Source organism: Hylobates moloch, unplaced genomic scaffold, assembly GCF_009828535.3.
Source record: "Hylobates moloch isolate HMO894 unplaced genomic scaffold, HMol_V3 SCAFFOLD_2, whole genome shotgun sequence".
Lineage (NCBI taxonomy): Eukaryota > Metazoa > Chordata > Mammalia > Primates > Hylobatidae > Hylobates > Hylobates moloch.
This window is the reverse complement of record NW_026652277.1, coordinates 155,668,397-155,680,499: the sequence shown is the minus strand read 5'-3', so window position 1 is coordinate 155,680,499 and position 12,103 is coordinate 155,668,397. Positions and strand designations below refer to the sequence as shown.

At 40.5% G+C, this 12,103-nt stretch overlaps 1 long non-coding RNA gene across 1 annotated transcript; it reads left to right on the top strand.

Annotated features, from left to right (window-relative positions):
* Nucleotides 1–2,032: 2,032 nt before the first annotated feature.
* LOC116476193 (uncharacterized) lies at nt 2,033–9,954 on the top strand. Its single transcript, XR_004250169.2, has 3 exons — nt 2,033–2,091; nt 7,201–7,332; nt 9,512–9,954. It is a non-coding gene; the product is annotated as an uncharacterized LOC116476193 (long non-coding RNA).
* The last annotated feature ends 2,149 nt before the right edge of the window (nt 9,955–12,103 follow it).

The following is a 12,103-nucleotide window of genomic DNA, read 5'->3' as shown; positions in this document are numbered from 1 at the left end:
GAAGAAAGGGAAAGGGAAGAAAGAAAGAAAGAAAGAAAGGGAAGAAAACACAGTAACATTACCATTTGTTGTAAAAAATCAGTTTGGCCACAGATATAGAAGATACTTAGAAATTAAATACTACTTACAACATTAAGCACATAAATTGAATATTTAGATGAAATAAATCTTTTTTGGGGAGAATTGTAAATTACCAAAATTGATCCAAGGAATAGCTTAAAAAGCCCCAATCTGGTGGAAAATCAGAGGTTAAAATGTTCTCCCAAATCTAATCCTCCAAAATCCAGATCCAGATATTTCAAAAAAAACCCAATTTCATCAATATCTTCAATAAATAGGTGAGTCCTTAATCTGTTCTGGAATGTAGAAAATGACAAAAACCTTCTGTCCTACCCCTAATAGTAAGCCCAGGGAAGATTAGCAGTGTGATAAAGAGGAATTCCTATTTAAGAAGCAGGTGACCTGTTTTCTAAGCATGAACATTCCATTTGTAAACTGGATGCTCTTGAGCAGTTAACCTAATGTCCCCCTGCCTTATATACTCTTCTGTCAAACAGGTGCTTAATAAATGCTGATGTCAGCTCTGCCCTTCATCTCCCAGCTGTTCTCTGATCTTCACTATTGGGTTTGCTGTTGCCTCCCCTCCCCCTTCGGAGTACATATAGACTGGGGCTATATGTAGTCAGAATTGGCGCAGACACTGGAATGGGATGGAGTCTAGCTACATCCATAGGCTCCATAGGCTGGGATAGAGCCCATTATCCATCCATAGGATACATCCCAGTCTAGTGTTTGAGCCAATTCTGACTGCATATAGCCCCAGTCTACTCTTCCCCATCTCTTCAATCCAAGACAGACTTTATCTTTGTGACTTTCATAGATTCTGGATGAAGAGGAAGCAGGGCTGACCACTCAACACCTAGCAATCAAAGCTTCCTGCATCCTACACTGTTCACCTCATCCCCCAAATAGCTTCATTTTCATGTCAAGGATTCTTTCTTCCTGCCAATCTGTTCATTCGTAGTCCAGGGTTTCCTGACTTGCTGACTATGGACACTAGAAGGTTGCAGGTATCAGTAGCAAGGGATTTGAGAATGCTTTCTTATACCAAATGTTATCTGTAGATTGAATATCTCATACACATAAGTGTTGCTGTTTTTCCAAATGAACTTCTATCAGTCTGAGTTCAAGCAAGAAACAGAAACCACGTAGTAATGTAAAGCAAGAGAAGTTTAATATAAAATATTATTTGACAGTGATAGAAGAATAACCATAACAATGTAAAGAGAACTTTGAAGGATATCCGAGGATTGAGGGAGAGTACCCAAGGAAAGACAACTTGGAAGGAGGGTTCTTTCCCTAAGGCTGGGGTTCAGGCCTTGTTGGAGAAGGTGTGTTTGCAGTCCACTAGATGTCAGAGAAGCCTGCTATTTTCCAGGACTAAAGCTGGTCGATAGCTGCTGGGCAAATAGGATGCAATTTCTTGGAGCACAGGCAAACTGAGGCTGTGGCTAAATGCACAGTCAGGCCACTGCTGGGGACATGAGGCCTGGAGCACACAGTGCCTGTGTTGCAGGGCTGTGAGAAGGTGGCCACAGGCTCAGGATCAGGCCAAATAGTCAGTGAGGGACTGTGCCTCTGGGCAGGTGGTAGGGCAGGGCACAGTGGGATGGTCTTATACACAGTACCACTGATGGATGATGCAGCTGGGGCAAGAAGAAGAAAAGTAGCACACCCGAATCAGGAAGAGAAACTTGCTTTCTTCTGCAATGCTGCTCCAGTGGCATCTGCTGACAAAGCTTAGCATTGTGCTCACTGTAAAGGAGAAATGCTTAAAGGGTCCAATGCATGTTTGCAGAGCAGCTGCTGAAGAAATCTGGAACAAAGAGGTAATAAATTGAAAACTGGCATAGCACTGGTAGAATTAGTGAAATATAAATTTATGTTAAATCTCTGCTGATTCCTAGTTGATTTTTATCGTTATATATTTTTAATGAACAGATTTTTATTGTTATATATTTCTCAATTAACAGATATAAAGAAGATGACAATTAGCGTGTGGGGAGTCCACAAGACATTTTGATGTTAAAGGTGGGTCCTTCTTCTTGACAAGGTGGGAATATGCTGCTCTAGTAAGATTGCAATGATGATTCCCAGGTGATGCCCAGCTATTGGCTTGACTCTAAAATAGCCTCTTCCTGTCCAGCTGTCGGGTTTCTGTAACTTGTACTATTAACTCTAGTGTGAATCATTTGCATAAATTATGGTTGCAATTCTTGAGCTCCTGGTGTATCACTTCTTGACCTTCTGAGTCCCAGGATGCAATCAGCCCTGCAAATACCCGACCTTTTCTCTAACTACCTGTTCATTGTCTCAAAAAGCGGTCTGGCCATTTGTCCTTCTCACAAGCTAGGACAACTGATTGAATGAATGAGTGAATGAAAGAATGCCTGTTCCCCCCTCCATGGTTTTAAGAATTATTATTAAAAATGCATATAAAGCCTATGTGGAAATGTACCAAGCAGCATAAATCATCATAATTGCTGTTACTGATAATAGCCACACTTTTAAATGAGGCTTTATTTGCCTTTCAGTAGATCTCATTTGCAAATGGTGGTTCTTTTTTTCTTTTTTAAATAAGTGGTTTCTACTTATAACCAAGCTCAATGGTAACTAAGCAATTCAAAAATTCTGTGGCATATACACTATCAACAAGACTCTGTTTTTAGACTCTACTCACTTGCAAACCCATGTCTAAACATTGCAGCTATAGCAACATGCAGACCCAGGTGCTAAATCACCTGGTTGGGAAGATAGAAACCATCTCACATTGCATCTAAGAACTCTGACCTGAATGACATTTTCCAGGAAGTAGGTGAAAGTAGGGGAGAGGAAAGAAGAAGGGAGAATTAAGAGCAAAAGTTAGTTTCATTTAAACTGAAACAAGTAGGTCAGCTGACATTGTGCTAAGTGAGTCCGCTTACTTTTCAGATTAAAGTTTTTCCTTAAACTCAATTTTTTTGGTAAGAGAAAAAAGAACAAGACAACTCCGGGATACAAATTGTGAAACTTGTAATGATGATGTGATACCTTAGTTTGGTTAAAATGCATGACAATATAAGTCAGGACAACCTTTGGCTGACACAAATGAGGAGTTATGCTCAAGTGCACAAAAGCTTTCCCATGAGCCACTTGTTTTTGGTTTTAATAAGGCTTCATCTCTTTAAGTGGATTACCAGTAAATTCTTCTGTTAGTTAATACTAGAAAACAAATGGGAAGCTTGAGGTTTTTCCCCACAAGATGGCTATTTCTAATATCAAGATTGTCACAGCCATTTGGGGGATGGGAGCACAAAGGCCAGAGAAAGCATCAAAAAGTGTTTTGGGGTCGGGAAGTAACATGAAGAAACTCGTGCTTAAAGAAGACTATGTTTGCAGGCTGGTGATGTACACAGCTACGCAGCCTAATAAACGGATGTAGTAATTCAAGTATAAAAGCCCTCAGAAGTTAACTAGTCAAGTCCCTTTCTAGTACAAAGGAGGAAACTGAGCCCCAGAGATTAGAGAGGAACTTGCCTAAAATCTCTTACCTGGTTGTTGGCAGAGCTATGTCTAGTGACCAGACTAAAAAGTTTTGGCTACTATTCTTTTCACCAAATGTCACTGAACTTTAGAGGTGACATGACATTCTCATTTTTAATATTTAATGTTTTATATTTTGAGGTGATCTAAGAGTTGCAGATCCCAGGGGATTATTTTTCCTTTGGGATCTTAGTTATAAGTGTTCTTTTCTCTAACTGCAACCTCCTTATAGGTTTCCTCTCTCTTTCCTCCAAATCTACTCCAGTTTCTTTTCTTTTTCTTTCCTTTTCTCTCTTTTTTTTTTCTTTTTTTTTTTTGAGATGAAGTTGCCCAGGCTAGAGTGCAGAGATCTCAGCTCACTGCAACCTCTGCCTCCTGGGTTCAAGCAATTCTCGTGCCTCAGCCTCCTGAGTAGCTGGGAATACAGGTGCACATCACCACTCCCAGCTAATTTCTGTATTTTTAGTAGAGACGGGGTTTCGCCATGTTGGCCAGGCTGGTGAACTTGGGCACTTGAACTCCTGGCCTCAAGTGATCTATGTGCCTTGGCCTCCAAAAGTGCTAAGATGACAGGCATGAGCCATCATACCCAGTCTACCCCAGTTGTTTTCAAACCAATCATAGCATAACAGTTTTGTAACATTCAGCATATTTCTTAACTATTTTGTGTCTCAATTTCCACTATAATATAGAGAAAACAATACCACCTACCTCATAGGGTTGTTATAAAGAACAAATTGGTTAATATATGCGTAATACTTAGCACTTGGCATATCAATGCTATATAAATTTTAGCTATTTTTAGAGACAAATATAAGAGAAAGAGTTTTTGTGATACTTTGTTTATTTGTCCTATTCTGAAAAGTTCATGACACCTGAATCTGATCCTACATGAGCTGGTAAAGACTTGCTTGAAGGTCCTGAAGTTGATTCCATTCTTAAGGACTGCATAGTGAGCCTCCAAAATGCACATGGGGTGTTGCAGGGGAAGGTCTAGGATGGGAAAGATGGAAGGAAATGTCAGCTAGGGGGTTGGGTGAATAAGAAGGTGAGAGATTAGAGAGAGGGAAAGGCCTATTTGAGGAGCAAAGAGCAGCAACTGTTTTGGTCCCAGAGAGAGAGAGAGAGAGAGAGAGTGTGTGTGTGTGTGTGTGTGTGTGTGTGTGTGTGTGTTCCAGGTATGGTATTATGATCACAACTGAGATATTATATTCATCTAATGCTCAAATCTCCAACCGCTCACCTCTCATCTGAGTAAAAGTTCTGTATCTCCGATAGTCTGTGAGGCATCTTCCCAGGAATATCCAGCTATTCACTCAGCACAACATGAGTTCATTTTTTTTAGAGTCACCTCCATTCAAAAACCCTATTTATGCCATTGGTAACACCTTCCCTCCAATCATTCAGGCTTAAGATCTGTATTTATTTGCAACCCTTTACTCTTAAAATTTAAGCTGTAATGTATGCTAGGTAAGTGATCATGAGTAGGCTATTTATATTTCTGATCTTTGTTTACTTATTTGTAAATTATAGTTAATTTTAGCTACCATATAATACTACTACTGTAGTAGTAGTATTATTCTTTTCAACAATCCGTATAAGGTAGTGGAAATTAACTACTAAAAACTATTACTATAGTATTAGTAGTAATGTGGTAGAATAGTATTAATATTAGTAAGACTAAGTATACTTAGTCTTACTAATACAATACTACTACTAATAATGTAATAATAATAATGGCTAGCATTTATTAAGTTCTATTTTCTCATTTAATCCTCATAACCACTCTATAAGGCAGGTTGTATTTTTATCCTTAGGTCATAGAATAAGAAAATGAGGCTTATGGAGGCTCATTCATATGTTCAGTAAATGTTTACTGAGTGTCTAGTCTGTGCCAGGAACTCTTCTAGAAGCTTGAGATTCACCAGTACTGAAGATAAAGTCCTCACTCTTACGAAACTTACAACCTAGTGGGGAAAACCAAGTCAACAAATGAAAGGATTACAAACCGTGAAGACTCCTGCAAAGTAAACAGTAAAGTCTTGTGAGCGGGAGTAATAGGTGGCTTGGCCTGCTTTAGGTAGAGTAATTCATGAAGGCATCTGGAGCAAGGTGACCTTTAAGCTGAGACGCAGGGATGAGGAGGATTCAACCCTGAAAAGGCCTGAGGGGAGTGCGAAGGCCTCTGAGCAGGAAGGAGCTGGCATACTTAAGAGACTTAAAGACAGGCAGGGGCTGAAGAAAAGTAGGGGCAGGGACACTGGGGAGGATGAGGATGGGGAGGAGGGGTGTGGCCTAGAACGTGGAGGTCCCCATGCACCATGGCCAGCAGTTTGGAGTTTTATTCTCATGCAATGGCAAAGCTGAATACAGTGAAAGCTGAGCAGCGAGTGACTGATCTAAATTAAAAATTTAAATATCCCTCTGGCTTTATTGTGGTGAAAGGCTTATAAGGGTGTATGAGATAAACCTGGGATACTAAATAGGCACCTATTGCAGTAGTCGAAGCAGGAGATGACAGAGCTTGGACCAAAGGAGCAAGTGGAGATGGATACAAGGGGACAGGTGGGGCCTATTTTTTAGCTGAGAGCTGTAGAGGAAAGCGAGGAGAAGGGAGGAGCCAGAAAGATGTTTCTAGCTTAAGCAACTGGGTGAATGACAGTGCCAATAACAGATTTAGGACGACCAGAGTAGTAGAAACAGGTGTTGAGAAAGAGAAATGGGACATTCAATCAAGAGTTCTATTTTGGCCATGTAAAAAAAAGATGATCCAAATCAAAAGGTCAATTAGACAGTTGAATACTTGAATCTTGATGAGGGATCTGGCTAGAGGTAAAAATATGGGATTATCTGCATATACACGGTGTTTAGAACCATTGGCCTGCAGGAGAAAATATACATAGAGAAGAGAAGGTGCCTCTGTTCTGAGCCCTGTGGAGCCCAGACATTTCTGAGACAGGCAGAAGAGAAGAATCCAGGGACATGAGAAGGGAAGCTTGTCCCACAGCACTCAGTTAGTAAGGAACTGAGCTGTGACTGCCGATGCAACGTTTGTGAGGAGTCCTACAGAGTGCCCTGCCCCCTGCAACCTCAATTGTGCAACAGTCCCTTCCACCTCAAGCTGCTCAGTCTGACTTTCAGGGCCAGCTTTGATTCCTCCCTCCTTCTCCAACCTACTTCTGACACCACAAATATTCCTAAACACCCTGAAACTTACAAAACTCTAGATGCCTATAGGATGCACTTTTATGTAACAGTAACCATCGCAATGATAACATTTGTTCATCCAACACATATTGAATTCTTGCTGTGTCTCAGGCCCCCTTCAAGCCTCCAAGGAGACTCCAGAGAACAAAGTCTCTGCTCTTGTGGATTGACACTGGTGAGGAGGCTTCTCTAGTCTGTTTTTTTCATAGATCCCTTATTGGTCACACTCATTTCCACCTCTACAAATGTCCCCTCCTTCCTTCTCGGCTTCTTTCCTCCCCTCCACTTATCCAAATCCTCCATTTTCCATAGAAGCCAGCCAGGCTGAAAATACCATGTTATGTTCCCACATGTGAGCACTGATATATCTAAACGTAAACACTACCTTATCACCTCTACTCCCTCCCACAGGGATATACACCTACCTATAGAGAGACCTCCAAACAGACATCAACATAGAAACCTCCGCAGAGATAACCAGATCTCCATATGCAAACCCATGTAAAAAGAAACCTAGAGAAACAGACGCCCAGATGAAGAGGGGTGTGAGTATAAGCTTTGGTGAGTAAAACCAAAGAGTGAATTTAGGGGGAAATGGGTACTGTAGAGAAAATGAACAGGGCTAGAGGAGATAGAGGAGAGGGTAAATAAATGGTCAACTAAGCAACTTTAGGACATTCAGACAGAATGCTAAGCCTGGATAGCCCCTAAAGGGCTTTTGGTGGTATTCTGAGCTCCCACGCCCAGCTCATTACCTACTGCCAAGATGGAAAGGCAGGGATAGCCATGTTCAGAGCTTCTCTCAGGAGCCCAAGTTCAGGGAAAGGCTCTTGCGAGGAAGGTCAGTGCATCTCCATCCAGCACAGGCTATATTAGGGAAATTTCACTGGGTGTTAACCTATTTAACACTAAAGCCTTCTCAACCATGTAGATTAGTCTAATGCTCTCTGATGGGGTTATGTGGGTAATTCTCTCCTCCGCTTACCTATAGCTGACAAACAACTTCCATTAGCACAAGTGACCTGGTCAAATAGTGAATTGTGATTCAGTACATGCGAAAGCTCATCTATATGAAACAATGGGACACTGATTAGTTTCCTTCTATTCCAGCAGATGGAGCTACCGCCTGGAAGGACTCAATGTGCTTCGGTGGCTGATGCCCACTCCTCAAAAAACAAAACCAAACCCAAAATAACAAGTGGTATAGAGAGAAACAAGAATTACCAAAAGGGAAAATTACTTGGTCTAGAATTATTTTGTGATTGTCCAACTACCTACACCAGTGTCTGACTGATAACGCATACTCAGTAGATAGTGAATGAATACATGTGACATAATCTGATGACCAGACTGTAGCTTGAGTTTAGAATAGTAATTCTATCTGCCTTTTTCTGTTTTGTTTTTCTCTCCTGTCCCTTTGATCTGTGTATATTCCTGTCCTTTGGACACCCACCTCCATCAAAATGTCATAGAGAAATTCTGTGAAGCTTGACTTGCAGGGTCAAAGTGATGTCAAAGGGAGGTGTGGGGAGAGGCATGTGATGAAAATAGCCCCGCTGAGGTTCCCGTCTGTTTCCCATGCCGTAGCACTACGCCCTAGGCAGTGTTTCTCCAAGTGTTTCCCCAGCGTCTGCATCAGTATCAGCTGGGTTGTTTGTCAAAAATTCCAATTCCCAGGCCACACCCCAAAGAATCTGATTCAGTGCTTCTGGGCTGGGGCACTCTTAAGTAGTTCTGCAAAACACAGCTTGAGAATCTCACTTGTAGATTAAGGAGAGTGAACAATCTTTTATCCTTAATCCTGAAATCTAAAGAGTACTGAAAACTGAAAACTGCTAGGTTTTCATAACTCATTTTGGTGGCAAAATCTGATCCATGATGTGACATCACACTATAAATGATTCTTATTTATTGCACATAATGTGGACATTCACACACTTTGCTGCAGAAATATTAGTGTGTTTGATTAGAAGTAGCTCTCCCTGACCCTACTGGGAATGTTAAGGGATGTATGGTATGTACTCTGTGCTGAACTGTCTTTCCAAAATCCAAAGAATTCTTTTTTTTTTTTTTTTGAGACGGAGTCTCGCTCTGTAGCCCAGGCTGGAGCGCAGTGGCGCGATCTCAGTTCACTGCAACCTCTGCCCCCCTGGATTCAAGCGATTCTCCTGCATCAGCATCCTGAGTAGCTGGGACTACAGGCGCATGCCACCAAGCCTGGCTAATTTTTTGTATTTTTTTTTTGTAGAGATGGGGCTTCACCATGTTAGCCAGGATAGTCTCAATCTCCTGACCTCATGATCTGCCCGCCTCTGCCTCCCAAAGTGCTGGGATTATGGGCGTGAGCCACTGTGCCCGGCCCAAAGAATTCTTGAATTCAGAAACACACTTGGCGTTAGGGGGTTCGGGTAAAGGGCACCTGTACTAAATCCTCATGTGCAGTCTATAGGTGGTATTTGGGTCTGATTTGAAAAAAAAAAAAAAAAAAGCCTAATAAAAGGAATGTTGGTTTGGGAGCCAGAAGACTACATCTTTCTGGCTTCAATTCTCTACCCTGAGAAGGAGAAGGCATTTAAAGTCTTCTGTCTCCAAAATTTTGATTTCCACACCTTCTCGCTTTCTTAAGAAATGTTCAGACATTACTGCCATAAAGATGAGATTGTTGTGTATTGTTATTTGTATTAAAAATTTAGAAAGGTGAAAATCTTTTTCTTTCTCATAGGTTTCCAGACAGATTCTTGGCTGACATTTCTGTCAGTGGTGTGAAAGGACATTTACCCAGATTCTATAGATATTTTGGTTATGCACTCAACAAACCTACAATGAAACTACCAGAATGCAAAAGCAACTGTGAACTCCAGAGAGTGCTAGAAAACATTATGGAAGAGGGTATAGTTTATGTTAATTATAGAGGACTAAAGAGATGTAGAATAGGAGAACTGAAAAAGCCTCCACTTCCAGTGGCTCTTAGAGTGTAATTAGTCCAAGGGGCAGCAAGCTGCCTTCTAGCAGAATCCTTGTGATCCCAAAGCCCACATGACCGGGGCCGCTCTCTGGTCCTTTATACAGTAATTAATATTTAAATGATCTCGCTAAACCCCTGTCAAGTCCTGAAGCAAGATTTTGAAAAATAAAAAAACTCATAAAACACAAAATAGAACAAAACAACAAGCTCTGAGTTTGCTCTGTTGAAAGCAGTGGGTTGAACTGTGTCTCCCCATAATATGTATGTTGATGTCCTAACCTCTAGTACCTTAGGGTGTGACCTTATTTGGAGATGCAGACATTACAGAAGTAATCAAGTTAAAGTGAGGTCATTGGGATGGGCCCTAATCTGACACAACTGGTAATTTGGACACAGACACGTTCCGGCAGAACACCATGTGAACGCAAAGGTGGTCATCTACAAGCCAAAGGGGAGACGCCTGGGACAGATCCTTCCCTCACAGGCCTCAGAAGGAACCAACCCTGCCAGCGTCTTGATCTTGGACTTCTGGCCTCCAGAACTGTGAGACAACAAATTTGTGATCTTTTGTTACGACAATCCTAGCAAAATACACCGTGACACCCAGTTTCTAATCTGATGACAAAGGGAGGCATCTATGATCTCTGAGGGTGCGTGCATTTGGGCACTCATTTCACCACTGGCTTCATTTATGTCCTATTCTTTGTTTTCCATTTGTTTCATTTTTCTAATTTTACCTTCTATTTTTAAAAACGTTTACGGTACTAGATGTAACTTTTTAAGCTGCCTGAAATTCTTCTTAGGTTTACAAATGATATAAATTGGTAAATAAAGATTATCAGACCTTAAGCACATATAGCACACATGGTTCAGATGAAACAACTAAGTAGCAAAATATTAATTTATAAAACAAATTAAACAGCAAAAAAATAAATAGTAAAATCCAACTCTCCTGGAACACTGGAGGAGGGACTGTAAAGGATGACAAAGATTTCATAGAGCAAATGATTTCTACACTCTGGGAAAGAATTCTTCAGGCAGTACACCACTTTAAAATGGTGCTTGACTCACCAAAACATCAGGGCTGTCTTCAACTTTTCACAACACAGAGCAGAGAAGGGGGAAGATCACTTGTAGATGGAGTGTGGCAGGAATTTTGTGAAGTGTATAAAGAAGTTAGCAAGTGTATAAAGCCATTTATTTACTTTTACTAAGCATCTGCTTATGTAGCAGGCACTGCTACTAAGCCATTTACTAAGCATCTGCTATGTAGCAGGCACTTTGCTAGACATTTGTTATGGAATGAATCATTTAATCCTTATAATAAACTTGCAAGGATATATTTTAGCCCACCCCCTACTTAAAACCAATAAATGTGTGGCTCAGAAAAGTAAATTAACTTGTCTAAGAGCAAGTAATTAGTAAAAAGTTGAGCTGGGATTTGATATAAAGAAAAATCTGATCTAAACTTGACAATATTTCTGCTTCCCCAAATTGCCTCCTTAAAGTTTACACATTGTTTGGTCTCTTCAATACACATCAAAATTATCAATACCTATAGAAATGTTAATGAAAAGTGTTCCTTTAAATTACAATATTTAGAAACTTTAGGCCCAGAGACTAAAAAGTATGTGAAATTAGTATAAAAGTATGTAAAATATTTGTCAAGAAATGATGATACCTTCGTAGACCAATGTGGCATGTAAAACATGTGGGCCACAGAGGAAGATTAAGAAAAAAATATATGCAATCATAATAATAAAAGTGGAGTTACTCCAGACTATGCTTTTTGCCATTCTGTTCTTCTCATAAGAGAATTTATGGTTGCCCATCTAAAGCTTCTATTTTGCAGCACTCATTGCAGATAGGTATAGGTATGGACTCAGTTCTGGCCAGTGGACTCTGAATAAAGGTACTATGTACACTGTTGGCTGTGCTCTTAAAGCTAAGGGATGTGCCATCTCATCCCCTGTGCTCTCCTTGTTGGCTGGGAAGCTGGCAGGATGATAGGAGTTAAGCCAGCCATTATGGACTTTCAGGTGGAAACCAGTTGTTGAGGATGAGAGAGCAACAAAAAGAAGGACCTCAAGATTGTGGGGCTAATTTACCAGCCTGAATTGCCAACCTGTGTTTTTGTATTACAGGCAAATAAAGTATGTGTTTTTAAAGCCTCTGTTATTTTGAGTCTCATTGTAACTGCAGCCAAACCAATATTCTAATGAATAAACTATATTCTAACTAATAATTAAACAGAACACCATTCCCCACCTAAACCTCCTGAATATGAATGTATGCAAGAATTCTCCATGTAGAACTATATTGTTTATTTTGGTATTCATATTATGGTCC